This window comes from Pezoporus flaviventris, unplaced genomic scaffold, assembly GCF_033815535.1.
Source record: "Pezoporus flaviventris isolate CSIRO_AGI_PZ_B2104156 unplaced genomic scaffold, CSIRO_AGI_Pfla_v1 ptg000005l, whole genome shotgun sequence".
Taxonomy (NCBI): Eukaryota; Metazoa; Chordata; class Aves; order Psittaciformes; family Psittacidae; genus Pezoporus; species Pezoporus flaviventris.
The window spans coordinates 4,403,190-4,418,954 of record NW_026892553.1 but is presented as its reverse complement, the minus strand read 5'-3'; the positions used below and the strand labels follow the sequence as shown (position 1 = coordinate 4,418,954).

General features: G+C 46.8%; 1 protein-coding gene across 3 annotated transcripts in view; it reads right to left on the bottom strand.

The window, feature by feature from the left end:
- PAK3 (p21 (RAC1) activated kinase 3) overlaps positions 1-15,765 on the bottom strand; it is a 168,542-nt gene that overhangs the window by 67,089 nt on the left and 85,688 nt on the right. The gene's annotated exons all lie outside the window — the stretch shown is intronic.

Genomic DNA, 15,765 nt, shown 5'->3' with positions numbered 1-15,765 from the left:
CGTGAGAGCAGGAGAGGTAAGGGGACCATCTGGCGATGCTGGAGCACGTCAACAGCCTCCCTTGGAAAGGAGCTTCATTAGACAGGAACCACCTACCGACACGTAGCGATGGGAACCAGGCAGGCTGCCTGCCAGCAGTGAGGGGGTCCCAACTGCACAGCTGTGGGATCTGCTATATGCTGAGATCCAGGCAAAGACGGAGCAAGGAGGACACACGAGTGCTGCTTGGGAACAACTGGAGCCCCTGAGGGGTGAAGGTGCCCAGGGGTCTCTTGGGCACAGGGCAATAACACAGCCTGGGACAAGTGACACAGTGAGGCTGGCACACTGTGCTACTAGTTCCACTTGCTCCCATTTAGGGAGTAAGTCACTGAGAGACTCTGTGTCTTAGTACACCCCATCTGCAGGTAACTTCTGTGAGTGTTCCGAATCCCTTCCCACCACCATGCCATGGGCAATGGGAAGTACACATACTGCAAACCTTGTACAGGGCAGGGTAGGGACTGGCACCAAATGCAGCTCATTCCAAGAGAATTCATGGGTGACTGTGAGGATCCTCACAGCTCAGGTGCAAGAATGACAAGGCAGGACAGAGCTGTGCCCTTGGCATTACTGAGCCTGGAGGATCATGCAAAGCACCAAACACGGTATTTTCCCCTGGGATCTACACATACACTGCCTTCTCACCCCAGAAAACATTTTGTCCATCACCTTGTCCTTGTAAGACACGGGTTTTACCCTGTTCTCAGAAAACCCTCAAGATACCTCCCATTGCCTGCAACAGTAGTGGTTTGGGGTGCTGAAACCTTTATGGATGGTGATAACCACACTGCTTGGAGAAGCTTCAGCTGCCAAGCTACTGACCCCTGAGTCCAGGTCCCTGGAGAAGAATGCCCACACTCATGTTAGGAACACACTTTTGGATAAAACTTTCCTGCAATATGATGAAGTCTGAATCTTTCCTAGGATGAGACAGAATTTACCTCCATCAATAACTTCATGAGTGTTACAGCAATTACTGACAGAATGCTTCTTTCACATCATCTTCATCTGCTTTAAAAATACCTACTATAAACACTTGCTTATGTCAGTATAAGTAGAATAAAATTTTCATATTAAAAGCAGCTGTACTTTAGTTTAGTTTGTATTTTTACCTCATATCATCATTTTCCCACTCAAAATTAATGCCTCAACTGTGGATTTGAGATGTAATAAGAATATTGCCACATGCCATTTAAATAGCAATCAGCTACTGAAGACTGCATTTAATAGAGATACATTTCTTAACATACCACTGCTACACCTCATTAAAATGTTGAATCTTCACAACTGTTGCAAACAATCAAGTGGGATTTAATCCACCTCCAGGAACTAGTAAAACTGAATGTAATGCTCTCCTACTGCGGGGCCGTGTGTGCTATAAAATCCAAAGCTAAGACAGAGATATAGTTGATTACATATAGCAGAAATACTCACAGATTAATATAAGGCACTGGCTTCACAAATCCTGCCTCTCTCTGAAAGGGAGGGGAATGTGTGCAAGGAAACCCCCATCCTGGAATAGGGTTTCGCAAGAGGGAAGCTATACAAGTCGATACTGATTAAACCAGTGCTCTGAAATACCACACGAGCTGTGACGTGATGCTTCCCAAGGACAGGCCATACAGCCCAGCACCACTGCTCCTCCACAACAGCTTCCAGTCCTTCCTTGTGCTACTGCAGACCCAGGGGAGCGTGGCCAAGCTGCCACAGCCCAGCACAAACACCAGGTTTACTGATACGTGCACATGCACAACCATGTACATGCAGAGGTGAGAGATTGTTCTCATTTAGGAACACATATATGTAAGTATACTGCTGTAAGCTTTACGGCAACATCCAAACAGTAAAACCACTACAACAAGATGGGCACATGCAGCAAATTTATCTTCTCCTTGAAAAACAGCTGTCATTCAACATTGATTCTTCATTGGAACAGCCACACATCACTGTGCCTCACTTTTCCACCTATAAAATGTCTAGAGCTGGGTGAGACATGTAAAAACTACTCTCCGAGCTGTTTATCTTTGTTTTCCTCTGAAAAGCATAGGCCAACATACTAGGATTTTTACACAAGTTGTTCTCCATTATCTCCCTCAACTCCATGTGCACAGGAGTGATACTGGTTTCTGTGCCTGCTGGGAGACATCACAAGAGGCTCAAGAGGTGAAGTGTCACCATTTTACAGGCTACGTCCACTGCTGTGGCAGTGTCTGGATCTGGGGTTTTAATTTACATTCACCTCCATGTAATCAGCAGGACTCATTACTGTGGCACTGAGGAGGAGTGAGCGTGAAGCAGCCCTGTGGCACATCCCTCTGCTTGTGACACCTGAGCTCAGCCCTGTGCTGAGAACACACATGCCACAGGGAGACCTGCAGAGCTCCCACCTCAATGCACGTATCTGAAAGGGGTAAAGCATTGGGGGTACCTGACACTTGGTGTTTTCACAGACGCTGAATATGGAAGCCAATATATATTATCTGTGATTGTCCAGAGCATTTCAGCATCCCAGATCAAACCACATGAAGGTAACATCCAAAGGGAAGGTATGTAGCTGATCTGATTCACGAAAATGAACTGATTGAAGCCAACAAGGCACAATGCAGTTGTGCTTCAGGAACAGAAAGGGCTTAGGCAGGGATTCAGATCTCTTTTTGGCTCTCCATAACCAGAAGATTTCAGACGTGGGATGATTATGGACTGAAGATACAGGAGGCTGAACCCTTTAGAGATCCTAGACCCCCAGCTGTGGTATCACAGAGGAGGGTCTGAATTATTCCTTCAAAACAGATGGGAGAGCTGAGGCTGCTGTTCTAAGATTCTATGCTTCTATGACCTGTAGTTCCTTCCCCTGTCCCTACAAATGAAAGCACATCCTTATTTACATGTTTCTCCTCCTGATCATTGAGCTCTGTCTTAAAGAGCCCCCTTTCCCACAAGAAATGTGAATCTGAGAATTAACCTCCTACCAGATGAGGCTGAACTTTGATTTCACAGCTATGGCAGCTCCACTGACGTCACGTGAATACGAACAAAGGTGCTATGGGTGGCAAACACATGGCACTGCATGATGGCTTGTGAGCACTGAAGAATGCCGAGTTACCAACACGTTACAATGCAAAGGTACTATAGGCATTGGGATAACATCAGTCCAGAGGGCCTGGAGAAGAAAAAGGTCTTTATGTAGTTGCCATTTTATGAATGAAGACTTCATTGCCTGGAGAATATCCCATGACAATTAGAGTTATTACCATGCCAGCTCAGGGCAGTGTCCTCCCAGCAGCCAGAATGTGAGCTTGACTTAGAGAATACCCTTCCCAAGCTTACCAGGGCTGTGACCTGGAAAGCTGAAATGCAAGAAACTGGCTGCTGACCAGGCAAAGTATTTGATGCAGGGTTAAAGAATTCAGTGGCTCTCGGCTATAGCAGACAGAGCAGACAGGTATCAACAGCACTAGCTGAAGTGCCTCTCTTTTCTTCAGCGTGCCTGACAGCAGCTACAGCAGCGGGACTGAGCCTGCCTTTGTGATACAAACAACTTGCAACAGCTGAAGAGAAAGAGTCCTCTGAAACCTGATTTAGTGACACTTCACACAGGGTTTCAGGAAGTTGTTCCAGAGGAAGGACTTTCAGCTTTGCAAGACTGACCACATCACGATAGTAAATGTGCCATAAACAAATTCTATGTATTGAGAGGAGCTACTAGAGCCTAAAACACAGCCGTGCCTCCAACACATCCTCAGCAGATACTTCTTTAGAGGAGAATACTTCCTTCTCCTTCTTTCTCCTTCTCCTTCTTTCTCCTTCTCCTTCTTCTTTCTCCTTCTCCTCATCACTGTTTGTGAACCCTTCCATCACCTTTTTTCCCTTTCTCCCCTGTAACTCTGCACATGCTTCCAGCTCACTACACATCAGGACACAGCAAGTAAAATGTGAAAGCTTATAGAGATTTGTTCATGCCAAACAGCATTTCACTACTATTTGTCCCCAGACTCTTGGGTTTGTTTGGCCACAAAAAGAATTCTATAAGGAATACTGAAGACAGGTCACCCAGCTAAACCTGTGTGCAGGTACAAACACCAAGAGGTTTGTTCCATGCATTTATCTTTCATGTCACTGAGAAAGTTACGGTATGTTTTGACACAGCACAGGCAGAACCAAGCATTAGTTTTTGAAGCCAATACACCACGACCCCAGAAAAAGCATTTTTATCGTAAGTTCAGAGCCCAGAAGGCAGGGGAGCATGAGTTTTCTGGAAAAATAGGGGCTTTTCTTCTAAAAATTATGCTCTTCAGAGTACAAAATAACCCACGCCTGACAAGTCTTATCTGGACAAAGAGGTTTGGACACAAGATTATGGCCAGATATGTTCATGGGATCTGGAACCCAAGAGGGACCATAGAGTGAGGGTGAGACCTGTTGTAGATGTGAGGACCTGTTCGTATCACTTTCAGTGACCAGCTTCCTTTAAAAAACTCAAGAAAGCCTCAATTCCAGCATGCACCCACAAGACGGGAGAACACAAGTCATGGCAAGCTCAGAAAGTTTTGGTTTCCATCCAGTTCAGATCAAGAACCAATGTAAAAAGAAGAAAAAACACGTTAAGAACCACGAGCATGACCTTTTGACCAGCTTCAGTAAAGTATATGAAGCTTGGCAGTGCAGGAAGCTGCGCATTTGAGCCCTCCTCTGGCTGTGAAAGGGGGTTGTTCAGAGAATCCAGTCAAGCTGATTCATCTGGTGCTTAAAGTTGTCATCTAATCAAGAGCTGGGATCAGGAAGGAATCCCCAGGTGACATTGAAATGTTAAATGCAATGGACTGAATCCAATTATTATTTTGATTGGAATTGTTAATATGTGGGATGGGGCTAGAGGGTCTGATTTCCAGCATAAACACATGACATTAAGGCCACTGGAGGCAGGGACTGATAGAAGCTTTTGACCAGTTCCAAGCTGCTCCTGCACCAGGTCAGACTCCCCTTACACCGCAGGCTGCTGAGTGACAAGAAGCTCCCTCAAGGTCTAGGAATCCCTGTCACAGCAATAGTGTCTGGCTGCTCTCCTGCATCACAAAGGCTACAAACCTGCACGGTTGCCCTACTATTTCCCTAACCACCATCTTCCATGAGGTATTTCCTGGTTTTAGTACCCATGAAATCCGAAGCTCAGCGATTTATGGTAAACCTAGCACATAAATAGAGAAACTGTCTCCTTCCCTGAGCAGATGAATTTCTCTCTGTGAAGAGACCTCAGAGCCACCTTTCATCTCTTCAGGTTGCATAGGTGCAGCCTGTAGCCAGTGTACCAAGACAGCCTTCCTTGTCAGAAAAGTGCTTTTGCAGTTAGCTGATAAGTTTCCCTGCCAGTCTGAGCTGCTTCAATGCAAGGATATATCATAAACCTTCCTCCCCAAAATTCCTTCACTGCACGAGAGGAAAATGACTGGGGTGTGTTGACAGGCTTCAACTACCTGAACTCACTTTGAAAAGTATTACAGGGACCCAACCCCGCCAAGAACAATCACTTTTAAAATAGAAATTAAACTTAAATACCTTGATTTTTTTCATGGGAGGAAAAGCAACGCATTTCCCTGGAGCTCCCACTCCACCTCTGCGTCACGCTGATACCTTCACTGACAGTCACGCTCAGCTTCTGCCAGTGCCCCATGGAGCCCACCAGGATAGGGTCACCACGCTCAGTATCCACCTCCCTGCTCCTGGTCTCTGTTAAGCAGATAATGGCTCCATATGAACAATCTTTACAGTGAAAGGTACCATCCCATGTTGAGGGCACTGCCAGAGAGGAGCAAAGCCAGAGGCCAGAGCTGGGTTCAGTGGCATCCTGCCTGCTCGCTCTCCTGATGCCATGTATCTGCACCAGACTACAGCCAAGTGGAAGAGGTGATTCCATGACATAACTCCAGTTTACACCAGTGTAAGTGAGACTGGGCTCCTGCCCTCACTTTTCCTATGCTACCAGTGTTGCGTTCCTGTATGACTGCCAGTCTGAATGCCAACCCCGCCTGCCTCTGGCTTACTGTGAGACCCAGACTCTCTTGCTTCAGTGCAGCCTCGCAGTCCAAACAGGATGTTTGTTCGTACATGTTTTTAACCATGTTGCTACCCTGGCTTCCTCTCATTAGCCACCTTGGTCCCACACCAGGGAAACAGGCCAATTATCTTGCACAGCCTAAGGGAGAGCTGCTGCTTGAGGAGGCAATTGGTGCTTGCCCTGGTGGGAACCATGGCTGGCCATGGTGAGGGGGTGAAACCCCAGGAGTTGAGGAAGTCTCTGCAAAGCAAAGGGGGAAATGCCAGATAAATTCTTCATCGTCAGACCACTGCAGCCAAGCCCAGCCACCCTGACCACACTGTCTCCTTTGAGGTGACACCTGCAAGTCAAGCTACAGTAGAGGCCGTCGGTAGACAGCCTCATCCTGCTCTCCTTGTGTGCTGGGCAGACACATCAAGCCTGGGCTCTGTGTGCCGTACAGAAGGTCAGTAAGACACAGGCACTAAGGCTTTCAACTAAGCCAAAAGCTCTCTGTTCCCTTTTTCCCACGGGCATCATCAGAGGGACCAGGCCCCTAGTCCTTCAAGCTTATCAACACACAAGTCATGGGCTCTATCTCCCATAAGAGATGTGATCTGTCAGTTCAGGCTGAGACACATACAGCCCAGCTCCTCCTCCTCACAAGGAGTTAAGTGATTGTACAGTCTTAGCTACACTTACCAGTGCCTACAGTGAGAGAGGAGACAGAGGAGAGGAAGCTGGCTTGTCCTTTGGAGGTGCAGTCCCTTCAGCGCCTGCCTCCCCCAAGCCCTGCTCCACCAAAATGGATTTTCACGCTGAATTCCACACAGCCTATGTGCATCCCACTTGATTTATGTGGCAGCCACGCTCCCTTCAAAACAGAGCATAGTCCAGCACAGATTTACTGGGCAACAAGGTGACTTACAGCTGTGAACAGAGCGTCTGGACAATTGCTATGGCAAAAGGGACTGGCACTGCTTCATGCTACTGCTGCCAGCTACCTCCCGGTTTCACAATGAACCCCTTATCAGCACCTCTCACAAGAGCAAGACAGGAGGCGCTTTGCAGCCTTTGCTTTTTGCCTCACTAATCATTGCTGGGCTGACAAGTCCCATGGACCAGGAACAGACTGCTCTTCTGGCTCAGAAACAGAGCCCATACCGTGCCTGCGCTCTGACTGCTGAAAACGTGCCCTCAGATGGCCTGTGATGCCATTTTTGTCTTCTAATGGAAGCTGAATGTCACTGCTTTGCCCATCAGGAATGAATGCTGGCAGACTTGTGGCACCAGGCAGGAGCTGAACGGGTCTGTCCCAGGAGAGGGGCACTGGGCAGGCACAAGGGGAAGCTTAACTCAGTGCCAGGGTCTGCCAGGGTCAGCTCCTGTCTCCTGCCACTGCCACCCTCAGCACGCCTTGGAGAGGTGGAAAGTCACCAGTCCCCTTGGAAGGAGACTACAAAACTGAGTTTCATTTGCACCCAAGTGATCCGCTCAGGATCCACTGGGTGGATTCAGGAGACAGGAGGAGAAAGGCCTTAGTTGTCTGCTGTTTAGTGATTTAATGTTAGAAAGCACTAGCACTGAAAGCGTCTCAGCTTCACAGCCTTTGAGCTTTTTTAGTTGTGGTTCCAAAAGGCAAACTCCAAACCAAAATGCTCACATATAACATGGGAATTTTCCTCCCTCTATATAGCAGCTCCGCTCCATGAGCTACCCAAACCTCACGTAAGTAAGATAAACAGATCTTACCCTACCTAAGGGAAACGAGGCACAGCGAGCCCCACATCCACACCAGCACTGCAGAAGAGCCCATGTACTTTGCACTCTGCTCCCTATACTATCTGCTCTACTTTGTAATTTTCCAAGCAAAACTCATTTTGACCCTGCAGTAAACTGTCTGTCCAGAATTGCTGCCACTGAACTGGCAGGTCTGGGTCACTACATCTCTCTCCAGTGTCCTTGTACAGACAAGGCCTGGAAAAGTGAACTGCTTTGAATGGAAAGGGGGCAGGGGATAAGGATGGCCATCAAATCCAGTTTTCTTCCTGCTCCTGCCCACCTCCTGGGCTCATCAACCCGCAGATATCTGCTTACTGCAGCACTGGCCACTTGCCTTGGAGCTGTGGCTGTGAATTCAGCGTATTTTGCTGCTACACATGCCCAAAAGAAGTGGTTGTGGCCCTGCAAGCCCCTGAGACAATGTGGGGTATTCATGAATGCCATATACTGGCCCCGTCTCCACTAACCTTTACAAAGCCACTTTGTGGGGTGTCTCCAGACCCAGAGCACACAGGTACCACTGGCTCCTGTTCCCTCCCTAGCAGGGGAAAAAGTCTGTGCCTTCTCCAGTATCCCAACCTCCCAAGGAAGTAAATCAGGTGGATTCAATCTATCATCTACTACAAGGATTGTTCAAGTAAAATGAGTAAGTTTTCCTGGTAGGGAAAGGATAATAGTTAAGGAAACGAGATCTCAAGAGATTCTTGGTGATGCTTCTGCTAGCTGGATAAGAAGACACCAGTGCAAACAGAATACCAGCATATCCCCATACTGTCTGCCCCCTGCAACCTCAGCTTCTAAGGACTGCAAACAAAACCTCAAGATTCGGATGCCCAGGTTTCTTGCAGTGTGCTGAGAGCCAGAAAGAATGGCTCTGCCATGAGTGATCTCATCCCTAATGACCACACTTGCAGTGATAGCCACTGGGGGACAGACACGGGTTATTTATCCAGTTTTCCTGGGAGAGAGAAGCAAGAGGATCCCAAACCTGCACACTTTGTACAAAGGAATATTTCATTACATGGGCCCAAGTCAAGAGCATCTGCACACACCATTGCTTATTTTGCTCCCTCAGTCTGAGAACTGGCAGCCAAAGAACAGTAGAACACGGCAGCAATGGTTTTTCCTGGGATCACAATACCATTACTTTAGGTACGCAATACTTTAGGAGGCAGAATATTAATGTTGCCTACCCAGGGCTTCCCCAGCAGTAATGAAAATTAAGGAGACGGGCAGTATGACTCATATAGATTACATGCAGCAAACAAATAATGAAAATAAAGCACTGCAATATGCAGTTTGGGAACTCCTGTACCATACATGTTATTATTTATTAATTGCATTCCCATAGCAATATCCCTCTGCAGCACCCTGTAGCCTGAACCCTGTTTCTTTCTAGGTGTTAATTAGGGCTCTCAATAAAAGCTGAGAAGTGAAGAAGTGTGTTCATCTCCCTCCTATGTTTGCAAAGCCCTACAAGCAAAACCCAAAGGGACTTGCACAAGGTCACAAGTGAATCAAAAGCACTGCCAGAAACAGCGCAAAGCTCCTGGCTTCCAGGCTCCTCCCACAGAGAGGGAAAGGTTGGTAACGAATCCCTATAGAAGTGGGAAGGAGCAAGAAAAGCACAGTGTGCAGGCTGGCTGGTTCACAAGTCCGTTCATTAGATTGTGGCCTAATTAAAATACAGCCTTTGTATCTTGTCTTTGTTCCTTGATGGTGTGGGCAACAGGTAGAGGTTGCCCATTAGGTTTAAACTGTAAAGCTAGGAGAGGGCTTCTAACCTTGGAGAGAGTGGAACAGCCCTACAATGGGGCAAGAAATCCAGTGATCTCAATATGGCATCTCCATATGGCTTGCTCATGGAAAGCATCCCTGGATAGAATTTCCTGCAACAGCAGAGGCAGAGAAATGAAAGTGCTCCTTTCCACAGTACACCTAGCGTTAGAAGCACCACACTTGCCATTTCAAGTGAAGTTCCCAGGTGTTTGTCACCTCTAGAAAGCAGCTCCCGCACCTTAGCAATTGCAATGGACACTAGAGTCTAATCTGCTTTTAATGGCTGGAGTCAAAGAGTATTTCTGCTGAAAACTGCAGCAAGTGGAGATCATATACCTCTGAGTGCAGTGAAGCTGGCGAAACAAGGGCACTACTTGTGCTGTGGTATCTCTCCTCCTTTTTTGCCAGGAAAACAGTGGGAATGGAAAGGAAACACCTTACAACAGCCCATGAGAATGAAATATTAACCGAAGACATGACCTCCACGGACAAGCCCTAACAACTGGAAAAGCTCTACCACAAGAAAAGAACTTTTTTTGGTCTAAAGATTCTTTCAGAGGGGAACGGTCTGGTCGGGGGAAGAGCTGGGTTTAACTTGCTTCATTTTCAGTGGGTTTTAAGGGTCTGATTAGGACTCCCACTGTTGCCATCATTCACATGTCCCACACAGGCAGTGTCACAAGCGCAGAGTGCCTCACCTTGGGGAAAGGCTGTTTTCAGTTAGTGCAGCCCAGGCTCTCCCTGCAGTTCACATGAGGATGAAGAGCTACAAAACGAAATACCCAAATCTGCCTCTACAAAAGCAGTTCATGAGTGACCAGAGGTGAAATGCTAAAACAAACACAACCTAGTGCACGCAGAAGGACTGAGCCACTGAGATCAGGAGCTGACTGAGGCACCTGCATATAGGCTGCACGTCCAAGAGAATTCCCTGTCAAAACAGACACCCTCTGGACACAGACGATGCTGAAAAGCCCAAGTGTTTGACAGATATGAAGGGAAAAAAGTAACTGTAAGCTCAGAAGGTAAAAGACGCTGCTCTCACCCTCAACAGCTCACAAATGGATTTTCCCCTATCTTGTGTACCAAACATTTCAAAGCAGTGTTACATCTCCTACTAAATCATGATGCCCACACAAGGAAACTGAAGTGAGCAGTGGCCCATGAGATGGCCTAGTGTGTTGAAAATGATGTTTTCAAAAGCATTTGAGATAATGGAAGAGAAAAGGAGGGATCAGAAGCAGCAATGAATGAACGCATACAGGATTTCTCTGTGCGTCAGAACTCTGAGCTTCAAAATCACATGGAGAACCCTGCTTTCCTGGTCTTAACAGGAAATAGCCCAGGAAATGTGCTGAAGACTCTGAGGCAATTCATTTTTGCAACATGACAATGCAGTCTACAGCCAGAGCATCACATTGCAGTCATGCTGCCTGTTACTCAGTGTGAAAAAAGATCAAAGAGCAAGAGGGAGCAGGTCCAGCACGGCATGGAGCCAGGGAAGCTCATGGCCTTAGGAACTTCTATCAGCTTCCAGTCCCTCTCCTCTTCTGTTTTGCTGTCACTTATCACTAAAAGTAAATAAGATTTGGTCTTGTTACTCTGTTAACCAAGAGACTCAGAAAGTCAGTGTTGGTCTAACCTGCTGGATACTCGCTCCTGGTACACCTGATGGGAAAGCACAGCCTAAGATGAAGAGAAAAGGGGACTCATTCCTTAGAAATGTAAACGCCTGTTGCCTGCCCAACTCATGAAAGAAACACTGCAAAAGGATTACAGACACAGAAGAGGTACAATTGGGATGATCCTATAGAGGCATATCAGTAACTGCTGTTAAACAGCATGGAAAAACGTGATTCACAGATCCACAAAGGATCCAGGACAGGGAACGTCAGTATCACACTGCAGTGCCCAGCCTTCACACACTGTCTTTACAACAGGCAGTCAATATCCCAAGTTGCCTGCTTGTGTTTCATAGCTGTATTATCTTCCAAGCTCATTTTTGGTCCTTATCTCAAAAAGGTGCTGCTCATCTCTTCCTCCCAAATGTCACCTCCCCAGTTCCATGCAGCCTGAGCTGCTCATATATTTCCATGCCTTGAAAAGTTAGGATAAAGACACTGATCCTAAACCCAAACACTAATGGATGCTCCTTGGGCCACCAAAATACAGGGTAGCACTGTAGCACAGACGCAGCTCTTTCTGCTACTGTGCCAGCATTCTAGGATTCCTGGTTTTCTTCTCTCCCTGATGCTTCCTTACAAACCAGGCTCTCTCCCACATGGTCCTGCTGTGCCACAAGTCTCGTTACAGCTGCAGGGGAAGGCAAGCCATTCTGCTTGCATGGCTGCCTCTGCATCTCAAGCTGATTTATATGAGACACTGCCACCCAGCACAATTTGCATAGGGACCAAAATGCAAGGCCTGCACAAAAAGGAGCAGGAAAACCATTTGTCTGTCCTCTCGGAAAAGGGTAATGGCATGGATACTTTGCACATGTTTACTATGAAGTGTTTCCTAAGCCTCCGAGCTATAGAATTTGTACATAAAAGGAAGTTTGCCCTCTTCTCCCAGCCCCACAATCCTATTTGCTTCAGATTAACACGAGTGACCTCTGCTTCACTTGAGCTTCATTCATTGCTCACAGAGCAGCGCCTGGCTTTACTGAATTATTTCCCTGCCATCAAGAAATGCTATTCAGCTGCAGATGCAGGTGCTAGTGTTCTATTACATTAACTGTTCAACACCCAGGCAAGAAACCTATTTAAACCTTACCCACATTAAAAGGTTTGCAGAAAATCATGATGTAAGACACCTAGATTTAACACACAGAACACTAGGCCCAGATATGTGATAAAGAAAACAGGGGTGAACTACATCCTCATAATTAAATGTGCTCATACATGTCAGGGGACAAAGCAGCCCTGTCACGAAGCACCTCATCTCAGCTCCTCCTGCAGCTCCCTCCCTCTCTGCCCTCAACTGTGTCAGTCACCCAACGTGCCCCACAGTTGCTGTCTAGAGTGCATCAGAGGCTCTGCGATGGGTGCTCTCTGAAATGGCTTAATTTAAATTGACATATGAAGTGTCACCTCCAAATTAAGCCAGGCTGAAGAAAACCCTTCAGGACCTTTCTGTCCCTTCTCTCTCTTTCTTCCCCTCTCACTCTGCTTTAAAAGAGGGCTTACATGTCACTCACCGCTCTGGCCATCACCAGGCCACAACTCCTACCTGAATGTCTTCAGTTGCAAACTGTAAGGGCAGGGAGGATATGCCCTCATTTCCCCAGTCCTTCAAGAATAACAGCCCAGACTGAAATCCCTCCACGAGTAAGATCTCTGTCAGACACAAACCCAAATCATTCTGGCACATAAACACAGATCTGTGCTGAAAGAATGGCCGTCGGGCAATTACTAGAACGAGCACCAAATCCGTCTCACTCCTTTGTTCTCCAGGCAGGCTGTGAGACTGACTGAACCCTTTTACTTGGAAAACAAGGATTAGGCCCAATCCTCAGCTGGCAGAAAGCTGCACAGGGCCATCAGCTCCTCTGTTACCTTGACTGAAATGTTGATCTTCCCGCTGCATACGTGCTGCCTTCACCTCCCCTACCTTCAAACAGCGCAGTAACCCCACTCACTATTCTCTGCAGACCAGGGGCTGATTTTCCCAGACCTCACTAGTTTTTTCCTTACACTTTGCAATTTGTTTCTGGATTTCCTGCCGCAGGACACCCATCCCTGGCTTGACACGCACCATTCTGTCTTATGCTGTGCTGCACAGCTTGAAGTAAAGAAGTCAGCTGCTTTCTGGAAGTGCCACAACAGCACAGGCCACCCCCCCTGCTGCACTAGGCTGCCTGGCAAGTCCTGCTCCAGTATGGACTAGATTGCACCAAGTTTGGGAGCTTTTGCTGTGGGTTGTAAATAAACAGTTCAGACACAACCCATAAATACTGCATTTAAATGTTCCACTTATTACCACAAAACAGCATCCTGCCTAAAGAAGCAAGGCCCGAACTTAAAGTGAGAAGACAAGTACAAAGGACTGGTGGCAACAACTGCCACTCTCTCATGGAGCAAGGGAAGCAGGCCATTCCAATACCTTCAGCACCCAACAAATATCCCATCCTTTAGCTCCCCAAAGCATTGCATGCTACTCCTTACTCTGCACAGGCAAGAATCTGCTTTTGCATTCAGTAAGTGGTGGCTGGGGCTTGGGGTTAAGAAACAAAACCATGTATTTACTGAAAATCACATGTGGCTCTTGTGATGAGCAAAGCCATTCTAAGCAGTCCATAACCTGGGGGAAGTGGCCAGAACACAGAGGGTGTTGTGTGGGCCCCTCTTCCACACACATCACACATATTGAGCTCCAAAAAAGCCAGAGACTGACCAAGACTGGAAGGGTGATCAGAATGAGGGAGATTCCTCTGTGGGAGACTGGAATAGCAGCTTTTTTTAGCTTAACTAAACAGAGACTGAGAGGGGTCATCACTGCAATCCAGAAATAACTCAAAGGCAAACACCAAGGAAGAAAATAGCTAGTCAAGATCAGGGACTAGGAATAAACAGGAATTAAAAGGCCATAAGAAAATTTGGGCTAGAAATTACAGTGCTTCTGTTACCAGAAGGACAAGGCAGATGCTACTTGTCAGTAGAAATAATGGGGGAAAGAAACCATTAATCATCTCTGGGAGTTCATAAAGCAGACTTTGGGACACGGTACCTCAGTCAGAGGGGCTGAATCAGGCACCCTGGAGCTTCCTCACTGCACCGGGTGCTAAGCTCAAACCCAAGGAAGGAAACAAATATTAAAATAGGGGAAAATGTCAGAATTCACCACTGCTGTCAAAACTCCCTCATTAAAACTAGGCCACAAGTGCAGCAAGCTCTGCAAGGAGGAATGCCCAGAGGAGAAGTCGGGCTCCCTCATCATTTGTGCTTCTCATCACAAACACAGACACTTGCCCCACACTCGCTCTCCAGGATGAACTGCCAGCTGGGATTTTGCTGTAGCACATCTGCAGTGAGGCATTGGGAAACTGTGTAAAAGCTCTTGGAATAACTCTACCCAAAAGCACTCCCTTGCAGGGAAACAAACTCTTAGGAGGAAAAGCAGTCAAGTGCTTCTAGACTCATATTCAGTCTGTAACTGGAATCTGCAGGAATCAGAAAGGAAGAGAAACACTTCCATCTCTAGTTCTAACTTCCCAAAGGAATGTGGCTCAGCTTTTTCCCCAGTACAGTCCATTTGCAATTTATGGCCCAAGAGACATGGACGGCAGGAAGCAGGCACACACAAAAACAAAAGCAGAGTGTCTGCTTCTCAGAATCTTTTTTAACATTTACAACTCAGGGTGCAGAGAAAGGAAGAAGGAAACTCAGCTGGCCTGAAACAGGCAAAACTGGTTTTAAGGGTTTATTTTCTAAGCTGAGAGAGCTCTAGCACAGCATCCCTTTTCCTTTAAGAAGGCCACAGGACCCTCACTCATTCAATACCTCAGCTAAGGACGGAGCATTCCAGGTCTGACATGGAAGGATTCTATGCTGGTTTATATGATGCTTTATGCAGACATTCTCATGAAGGGAATGGTGATCTCTCTGCCTGTAGATCTGTTCTTTGCCAGCCTGGCAGTGCCACTCCATGGCTAGTTATCATGATCAAAACACTAGTGAGCTCATTCTTGTCTCCTTGCATGCATGGAGATGATATCTTTAACCTGCCCCAAGAGGTAGAAATAGAAAAGGAAAATGAAGGGAGAGAGGGAAATCAAGAAAATGGGTAAAAAAAAAATGTGAGAAGGCACACAGCAGAAGGAAACCCAGTGCAGGAAACAAACAGCTTCCTGTGCACCTCCTGTGCATCTCCAAACTGTATCCATGTCCCTCTTTAATATAATCTCCCTATTTTGCAAACATTTCAAAACTAAACAGAAGCCTTTCTGACAAATATACCGTGTAAGAAATACCCACAGGTTTCTCTTTCACACTCTCCTGTCAACAGTTACTTTAGTTTAATCACAGCAGCAAACTCAAAGGGATAGTACAGTAGAAAGTTGTGCAAAATAACTTATTTGGACTTCTTTTTCTTCTTTCCCACAGATAAGAAGGTGCTTGTCAGCCCCACCA